The following is an 8479-nucleotide window of genomic DNA, read 5'->3' as shown; positions in this document are numbered from 1 at the left end:
TGGATTTTTAAAACATTCAGTAACAGCAAGTGAGGGCGATACATTATTTAAAGGCTATTCCAAGGAAAGAAAATAATTTCAGCTTAGTTAGCTTTTTAGGACAGCCTAAGTAGGGAGCAGGGACAGCAGAGCTGCAAGCAGCAGGGCGGGCGGTGGAGCAGGGAGATGCACAGAGCCTGCGGCCAACAGGCACCCAGCACCGGGCTGCTCGGCCATGCCAGCACAAGGCACCACAGGGCTGCCAGGTTCCTGAATGCCAAGATGGCTTTTCCTGGAGTCCCAGCCCCCCAGGCTGCTGGGTGAAGGTGGGTCTGGCCCAGCATGGGTGCTGGTGGCTCCAGCCAGAGGAAGCAGGGGATGAGGGGACAGAGCACCCAGCATGACGCATCCCCAGGGCCACCTCCATGCAAGGGTGCCAGCAGCATGCCAACCGGTGGCGTGAGAAACTGGTGGTGATGGACGAGAACAAGGCGTAATGGGCACTGCAGTGCAGGAGCGCACTGATGAATTAGGTGTCACTGGGTTTAATCCAGAGTCATTAGCCATGCTGAACACTCACATATCATTTGTTAAACTAATGGATTGCTGGAGGTCATTGGGTAATAAGAAAGGGAGAGAAGGGTTATTAGTTTTTATCAGACATTAATTGGCCAAAATCGATTACTTATTTGGCATTTGCAGTGTATTAGGGGTGTTCCCCCCCAGAAGCACCCCGGCTGGCAGAGCAGAAGGGCAGCAGCAGCTCTGTGGTGGGCACCACAGCATCGCCCAGGCATGGGTCGGCAACTCTGGCTGCAGCGCGGCTCCGTCCTGGGGTGTACACTGGGGCAGATGCCATCATGAGCGGCTCCCATTCACACACTTCCCATCAGCTTGTCCCGGGCTGCAGGACCGGGGAGCAGCAGGGGTACCCCATACCCATGCAGCTGCCCCGTGCCCAAGGTGCAGCCTGCACCCAGGGCTGTGTCTTGCCCCAGCCCAGGGCAGCGCCGCAGGCAGCAGCTCCTGCAGCTCCTCCACCTCCGCCGGCAACACTCGATGTGGCAGGGAGCGACAGAAATGATCTGGGAACCGCTCAGGTGATACCACATTTATCTAACAAGCTTCCAAATGAAAACTAGCATTTGGACTTATTGCATTCTGGCTTAAAATTTGATTACATTTTTCTACAGCTGTAAATCTGCCTTCCTTTCTGCAACATTATTATTAAAGCCAGTATTGAATTGGTGGTGTGATACGTAAAATTTCAATCCTGGCTTTGACATTCCAGGAAGTTAAAAACCAATTACAGTGTGTGCTTTGCCTCGGGACAGAATGAATCATTGAACACAGCCACTTCACCAAGAGAAATTAAAGGTTGAAGCAGCAACATGGGGAAGGTATTAAGTTAAAAATCAAAGGTCAATTAAAGTAAAACTGAGTCTATTTTATTTTTAATATTTTGCTTACATTTTCATTCCTTTCTGATGAACAAGGAGGCAAAATAAACCTGCACTTTTATTTATTTGCCAGGTAATAAATCTGGGCTGAAGTTGGTTTCAGGAGCTAAGAGGAAACATTCAGGTGATAAAACTCCCAACCCAATAACCAGCATTAATCTCACCAGCACAGCAATGGGGCAAAACACACGCCGTTCCTGCACCAACGGCAGCCACCACATGGCAGCAAGGGTCCCGCCTCGCCTCCACCTGCAACCACCAAGCCGCTGCAGCCGCCCACACAGTGAAGCGAGGGGCACACATGGGAGATGCCCAGCGCTCAGGGGACACATGCCCCCCTCACCATCACCCCAAGCCCACAAAGCCTCACTTGGCCCCAGAGCTTGGCTGTGCCACGCCAGGACGGGCAGCACTGACTGCAAAACGCATGAAAGAAGGTCAAAGTCAGCACTGAGGTGTGCAAAGAGCTACGTGTCCCGCAGCCAGCACCTCCCTCAGGGAGGCTGAGCCCACTGCGATATGCAGGGCAGGGGGGGGCGGGTAGCAGGTCTTGGTGAAACCAGGCAGCACGGCACCTTCTGCTGCTCTAGTTTTGCAGGAGGAGCAGGGGACAACCCCATGCACCCATGGGAGACACCCTGTGCTGTGGGTCCTCTGCAGAAGGGAGCAGCCGGGGCACGGGGCCAGGCACAGCATCACAGCACGTGTCACACCATGCAGCGTCACACCACGACAGCATCACACCATGCAGCGTTTCCCTGCATGCTCACAGATCTGTTCTTGGCTCCAAGGGGCACCCAGGGTAAGCTTTAAGCCCCAAAGCCCCTGTCTGCTCTTTTCCAAACACGAGGGGGGTGACAACTCTCCATCCCCACACATCTCACACCAGTGAGATCCCCGTGCCCCCCAGGCAAGAGCAGAGCAAGGCCTTTCCCAGCAGCCGATCCGCCGCTGCTGCCACAGGGAAGGCTGGCACCAGCCCCGGCTGTGGCTTCGCCAGCCCATGGCAGACCCACTGCAGGTGCCCAGGGCCGGGCGCGCTGCTCAGCCCCACTGTGCGTCCCTGAACGATGGAGCCAGCACCCACCGGAGCTGCAGGCAGCGCAGGCCACCGGTAGGCACACACACACACAATCCCCCCAGCACGGTGTGCGGAGAGCACAAGGGGGGCAGCCCCTCTGCAGCCGCCCAGGCAGGGATAGAGCACCTCGGCCCCCAGCCAGGCGAGCTCCCGCAGGGCTGCCACCCACCACGGCACCGACCCACTGGGCAGCCCCCCCCTCCCCGGCCTGCCTCGGCAGCATGCGGTATGACCAGCCCCACCGTATGAATTGCTTCATCAATAAAGCAAGCAGACGTCTCCTGCACTCCTTGGAGCAGAGGGAGCCCTGAGAGATGATATCACAGCCCATGAACTCATCCAGTGGCAGGAGTGAATCAGCATCACCCTCCGCTCTTAACCAGGCACGACGTGAGCTCCGGTTCAACGGGCTGAAGCCTCCAAAGGCAGCGCAGGGGCAGGATCGGTGCTGGCACGGTACAGGACCCCACCGCGGCAGATATTTACCGACGTCATTAGAGCAGCGAGCGGGGAGGCTGGTTATCTCCTGAGCTGTGGCAGAAGCTGTTGACCCCTCCTGTAAAACAAAAGATAAGTTGTACTTTCCGTTTTCTGCAGCAGTATGTCATTTGCAGACGCCTTTTACGCATGGACTTTAATAGATAATCCATACCCTTGAAGTGGAGTATATCATCTGCTCGTTACCAATGATAAATCATTTGCAAAATATTAAAATGCTTAAAGACTGTCATATGGGCTTCATGAATTGCTTTGCAACACACACACTTCTGCCTATTAAAGGAGAAAATGTATTCATCGCAGACCCAGGCAGAGCTATCAAACTCTGCTTTATTTACAGTCTGGAGTACAAAGCTATCGGAGAGGCGCAGCGGTGGAGGGAAAACCACCTCCCGGGCCCACCATTACCGCCTTTCTAGATAATCTGACCCCGGCTATGGAAACTCATTAAGGTCGTTAGGAAATGCGCCAGTTCTCCAGGGAGCCGGCTTCTTTTAGATTAAAAAAGGGAGCAAGAGCGCATGCGAGTGCTGCTAACTGTGCGGTTTATTCACATCTATACAAGTATGCTAACCGCAGGGAAAGAGTAATCTAATATATTCTCAGACAATTTAAACTCATTTCAATAAAAAAAGAATTAGACAGAAGCAAATAGCAGGGAGAGCAGATGTTACAGTATTGGCGACACCCAGAACAACAAGCCGATAGCGCTGCGTTACGCAGAGACAGCGCTTTCAGCCCCGCACGCGGGCTGGGAGGGAAGGCACAGGAGGGCTGGGAGTAAGGGGATGCCCAGGGAGTGATGCAGCCCCGGAGCAGGAGCTGGGCTGCCAGTGCTGGATGCCACCGTGCTGCCTGCTCCCAGGAGAGCGTGGCCACCAACGCTCCCGGGGACCCCACGCCCCCACGGAGCCTGCGGGGACACACCAGCGGGCCGATGACCCACGGGTCTGGGAATCCACAACCAGCCTCGACCTGCAAAGCCACCGGCACTCATCAACAGAGGAGAGCAGCAAAGGGGCCAGGGGAGCTGGAGCCAGGACAAGTGAAAGGGCTTGGAGGCTTCCCAGCATCAAAGCCCTCCACTCACAGCAGCATCCCCCCATCCCCTGCCATCCTCATCCCTGCCCACCAGCTCCTCGTCATCCACAGCAACGAGCCCAAGCTCCAGGCATGGCCCTGCAGCCAGAGGCACATTGGGGACCCAGGCCCTATGGCATCTGGGGCCAGGACACCCCAGCCGGACCCTCAGCCACCAAGGAAAGGGGCACAGGAGATGCCCGGGTTATCCCCCGACCAGGGGTTCCTGCAAACGCTCTAGCTTGTTTGGTAAATAACGACTTCACTATAAATATTCCATAAGCCCAGGAACTGCAGTACATTAAAAAATGATAAGGTCCCTGCTTTCCAAGCAGCCACTCCTCTGCACCGGGGCCTGGAAGAATTGTTTAAAATCAGATGTCAGCTAGGGCCGACAGAAGAATTTGTCGTGGGGCTGATGAATAGTTTGAGAAATATTCAATACCTTCAGGAAGGATCAATTTATCACAGTTTAGCTCAGACCAAGTGGAAACACACAGCCATCCACACTGCATTCGTGTATTAAGAAATTCAGGTCATTATGTTAGACATGCAGTTTCTTACTATTTTTTCAATGGATGAAACTAATGTGGAAAAAGGGCCATGCGATGCCTTGATAAATTGCTCCGGCAGCCAACGATGTGCTCGTTTCCCCAATTTAAACATCTCCAGAAGAGGCAGCAGGACTAGCACCAACACAGTGAGCGCTCCCAGCCAGGTGGGAGCCTCGGAAATGGCCTCAACAAGTGAGCAAACCCCAGTAGCTGCAAAATCATTTCCTTCGTGGCAGCGGCCAGTCTCTGCTCCCCAAGCTTGCGGCCGTCACCCCACACCACAGGGCAGACCCTGGGATGCCGCTCAGCCCCCAGCAGCAGCAGGGTGCAGAGCGGCATGGGTCAGTGGCAGTGCGAGCAGCCCTGGGCGCTCACGGGGACCGAGTCCCTCACCTGGGCGGCCGGTGTCCCAGGTGGCACGGGCAGGACAAGCCCTGCAGGGTGCTCGAGGTCTTCCATCTCCAGGGCAATTAAGCACCACCAGCTCCAAGCTGCCAGCCATCCCTCCGTCGGGAAGAGCCTTAACACCGAGGGCAGTACAGCGTTCACAAACCGACATAGAGGTTTTGTAGGTGCAAAAACTGAGCCGCCACCTCTGGGGCCATGAAGGCACAGCAAGCTCCCGAGGGGTGGCACGGTGAGGAGCGCATCTCATCAGCACAACACCGCGCTCAGGTGTTAATGGGAGATATCATCAGATATCATCAGGCTCTTCTTTGCATATGACAAAAACCTGCACATAGGATTCCCCCTGGCAGATGGAGAAAGCAATTTCATCAGCGACCCAACCCTACAGCTGCCCCAGTTCACCATCAAATAAAAGCTGTGAGTGTCCACCAGGCAGGCGAGGTTTCAGGAGCACTCTCAGGACTTGCTGTTGGCCTCAAAGCTTTCAATTAGGTACATATGTATTTATGAAATATTATGACAATTGAAAGCCCGTTAAGTGTTACAGTAAAAATCCCTATGTGCAAAACGACCAGGGCATCAGCACGGCCTTAACTGCTAAATCCATTTGGTAATCAGGTTAGGCTGCCAGCGAGAGGCTGGTGTCAGCGGTTTTTATTAAAAGCTGAGTTTTTGCTATAAGAGGTACTAGTTTTATGTTACCATAAATTGTCAACAGTTGGTCAGATCCCCACAGAGAAAGGATCGATACACAGCAGAGAGGAAAAAGTGCTGAGAAAGGAAAAGCGATACTCTAATTAGAACAAAATTTAAGAGTCCAGGGATATGGATGACAGTGCCTAATATGTTATAATTTATTGACGGCCTCCAAAGATTGGGTTTTGTTCTGGCTCTCAGAGGCAGCCGGGTGTTAATAAATATCCCAACAGACAGCGGCTGCCTGCAGGCAGCGAGCAGGCAGCTCCTCGCACATCGATTCTCCGCACCCTCAGCCTCCACAATCGGCACAACCAGCAACCGTCCTTGCACGGCACAGCCACCACCGGATCGGGTCCTCCAGCCAAACAAGTGGTTTTCTTGGCTCCTCTGGTTTGCATATCAGCTGGGGGGGTCTGCTAGTGCCCCCCAAGCCAGCGGCAGGCAAGCTGCAGCCCTGCGGGACAGGGGCTTTGCCAGCCCCAAGACCAGGTTCCCGGGACATGGGGACAGGGCAGAAAGCCTGGCCCCCCCCCCAGCCAGCACTCCCCAGGGACACCCCCACCTCCCCGGGGTGTCAGAAGTCTGCGCCTCGTTTTGCAGTAATCTAATCCTGGTTTAGCACAGCGGTAATCCTGGCCGAGGACCCAAACATCTGTGAGCCCCAGCTCTGTGCCCAGACGCAGCCTCCCCTCCTGACCCAGATTTAATAACCGCTCGAGCCCTAACCTGCCCTCGCTTCATTTCACAGCACACGAAGCACCTGCCATCGGACCCTCATAAACAAGGAGGCAATAAAATTTAATCACTTGAAGATCAAAGTTCTCAAGTGTTTTCCAATCGTCCTCTCACCATCCTCCCAGCTAGGTTAGGGGAATTGCAGCAGGCTCTCTATTTAATAAGAGGCCATAAAAACCCGGCTGGATTGGAGAAATATTGGCAAATATAATAAACAAAAATATATTAACACTAATTCTGCAAAGCCTTTGGCTATATTAATATCTCTTTAATGTAATCACCTATAAATAAGTGATGACCCTATGATTTTATGACATCTGTCATCCTCATTTCCATACAAGACATGAAGTAATTATTCTCTCTGGTATGCAATAAAAGGATGGGAGTCGTATGCCATGACTGTCCAGTGTAGCCACCAGCTCCTCCACCCAACACCCGTGGGCCACCCTGGGGGACTTGGCTCCAGCTCACCATTCCCAGTGGGATGGATAGAAACACAGACCAAAACTGCACACATGGCTGTATGGCAGGGGCTGGCAGTGCCCACGCGTCCCCCCAGGTCCCAGGGACATGCTGTGGCAGGAGGCAACGCAACATGGCTTTTGGAAAACAAACTAACTTCATTATTTTTATAATTGCAGCTGGGCGATAGGAGATCAGCACCAGCTGGTAACACATCTGTGACTTGGGGACTACGGGGGGATTCATGGGTGGCCCCTGCCTGCCCTGGGCAGTAAGCACTGCAGCAGGCACACACTGACAACCAACACATCACTTCAAAGCTTACTGCTGTCCGAGACGCAGTGCCCCATGCCAACAGCACCCTGCCCACCTCCCTGTGCCCTTTGGCCGCTGGGTGGGCAAGATGAAGCCCAGAGCCCAAGCCACATCCCCCAACCCCACAGCGTGGGAGGGCTGGCAAACTGGTTTCTCAGTGCTGGGACCGGTCCTGCCGCAGGAAGAGCCAGGCTCCCCTCAAGTTGCTGCCGTGCTCTCTGCTGGGGACACCAGACTTGGGCTTGGCAGTCAGACCTGGGGGACCGCAGATGGGCAGGGAGCGGTGTGTGCCCCACGTCCCCAGCTGGGAAACGCACCAGCCGGGGAGCAGGGGCAGATCCCAGGCTGTAACAGCCCCCCAGGAATCCCTGTGCCCCCAGGCTGGGGTGGGAGCAGCGGCCCCCAGCACCCCGCCCTGAGGCACAGGGGCAGATGCACCGTCTGCCCCCCAGCCCTCCCTGGAAGTGGTCGGTGGTGCCTCGACACCCCAGGGATGCGCAGCCGGGGACCCCTCGGGCCACGGCTCTGCAGCTCCCGGAGCTGGGCCGTGGTTCTAGCACTGGCTGCTGGAAGACCACGGCAATCACAGGCACCAGAGCGCTCAGTGCAATCAGGAGAAAGGCAGAGCAGTCCCTTAGATGCATATTTTTCACTGTAGCTGGAGCTCCGCTATCAGGGGAGGTGCTGGGCTCCCGGCCAGGCTTCCACCAGCTCAGCGGGGCAGGGACGAGCCCTGTGGCACGATCCTGCTGGCTTCCTTGGAAGGGACAGCAACTCCACAGCCCTCCAGCCAGCACTCCAGGGCAAAGCTGCCCCTTCCCCTTCTGTCCAGAGAACTGGAGATTACCAATGCACCATGGTGCAGTTTACTGCTGTCCCCAGTGCTGGAGAGAGAACAATATTCTACAGCCCTGAGACAGAAAGGCAACAAGATTTATAAGGAAAAAGCAGCTATTGCAGGCATAAGGAGGCTGGGCTGAGGCTCCTCTTCACACCAAAAGTATATTGCAGAACTGCCTCACCCCAGAACTGGCCAGAATAAAGCAGAAGAGACTCTCCACCTTATCCCCACCTACACCTGCCCTTGCTGACTCCTGGTGTAGATCAACCCCACGAGCAGCAGCTTGCAAACAAATCCAAATAAGGGGAAATGCCCAACCATCCTGCCCCACACCCCACAGAGCTGACCATTTGCTGTAGCAATATAG

At 54.9% G+C, this 8479-nt stretch overlaps 1 protein-coding gene across 1 annotated transcript in view; it reads right to left on the bottom strand.

Moving 5' to 3' along the window:
* Positions 1–1034: 1034 nt before the first annotated feature.
* Positions 1035–8479, bottom strand: part of USP31 (ubiquitin specific peptidase 31) — a 45108-nt gene continuing 37663 nt past the window's right edge. Inside the window, exon 17 of the mRNA XM_010570522.1 lies at positions 1035–3076. The gene's annotated coding sequence lies outside the window, so the exon portion shown is untranslated. The remainder of the gene's footprint in view (positions 3077–8479) is intronic.

The sequence above is a fragment of the Haliaeetus leucocephalus genome, unplaced genomic scaffold (genome assembly GCF_000737465.1).
Source record: "Haliaeetus leucocephalus isolate CR32 unplaced genomic scaffold, Haliaeetus_leucocephalus-4.0 Scaffold295, whole genome shotgun sequence".
NCBI classification, from domain to species: Eukaryota; Metazoa; Chordata; class Aves; order Accipitriformes; family Accipitridae; genus Haliaeetus; species Haliaeetus leucocephalus.
This window is presented reverse-complemented; position numbering and strand designations above follow the sequence as displayed.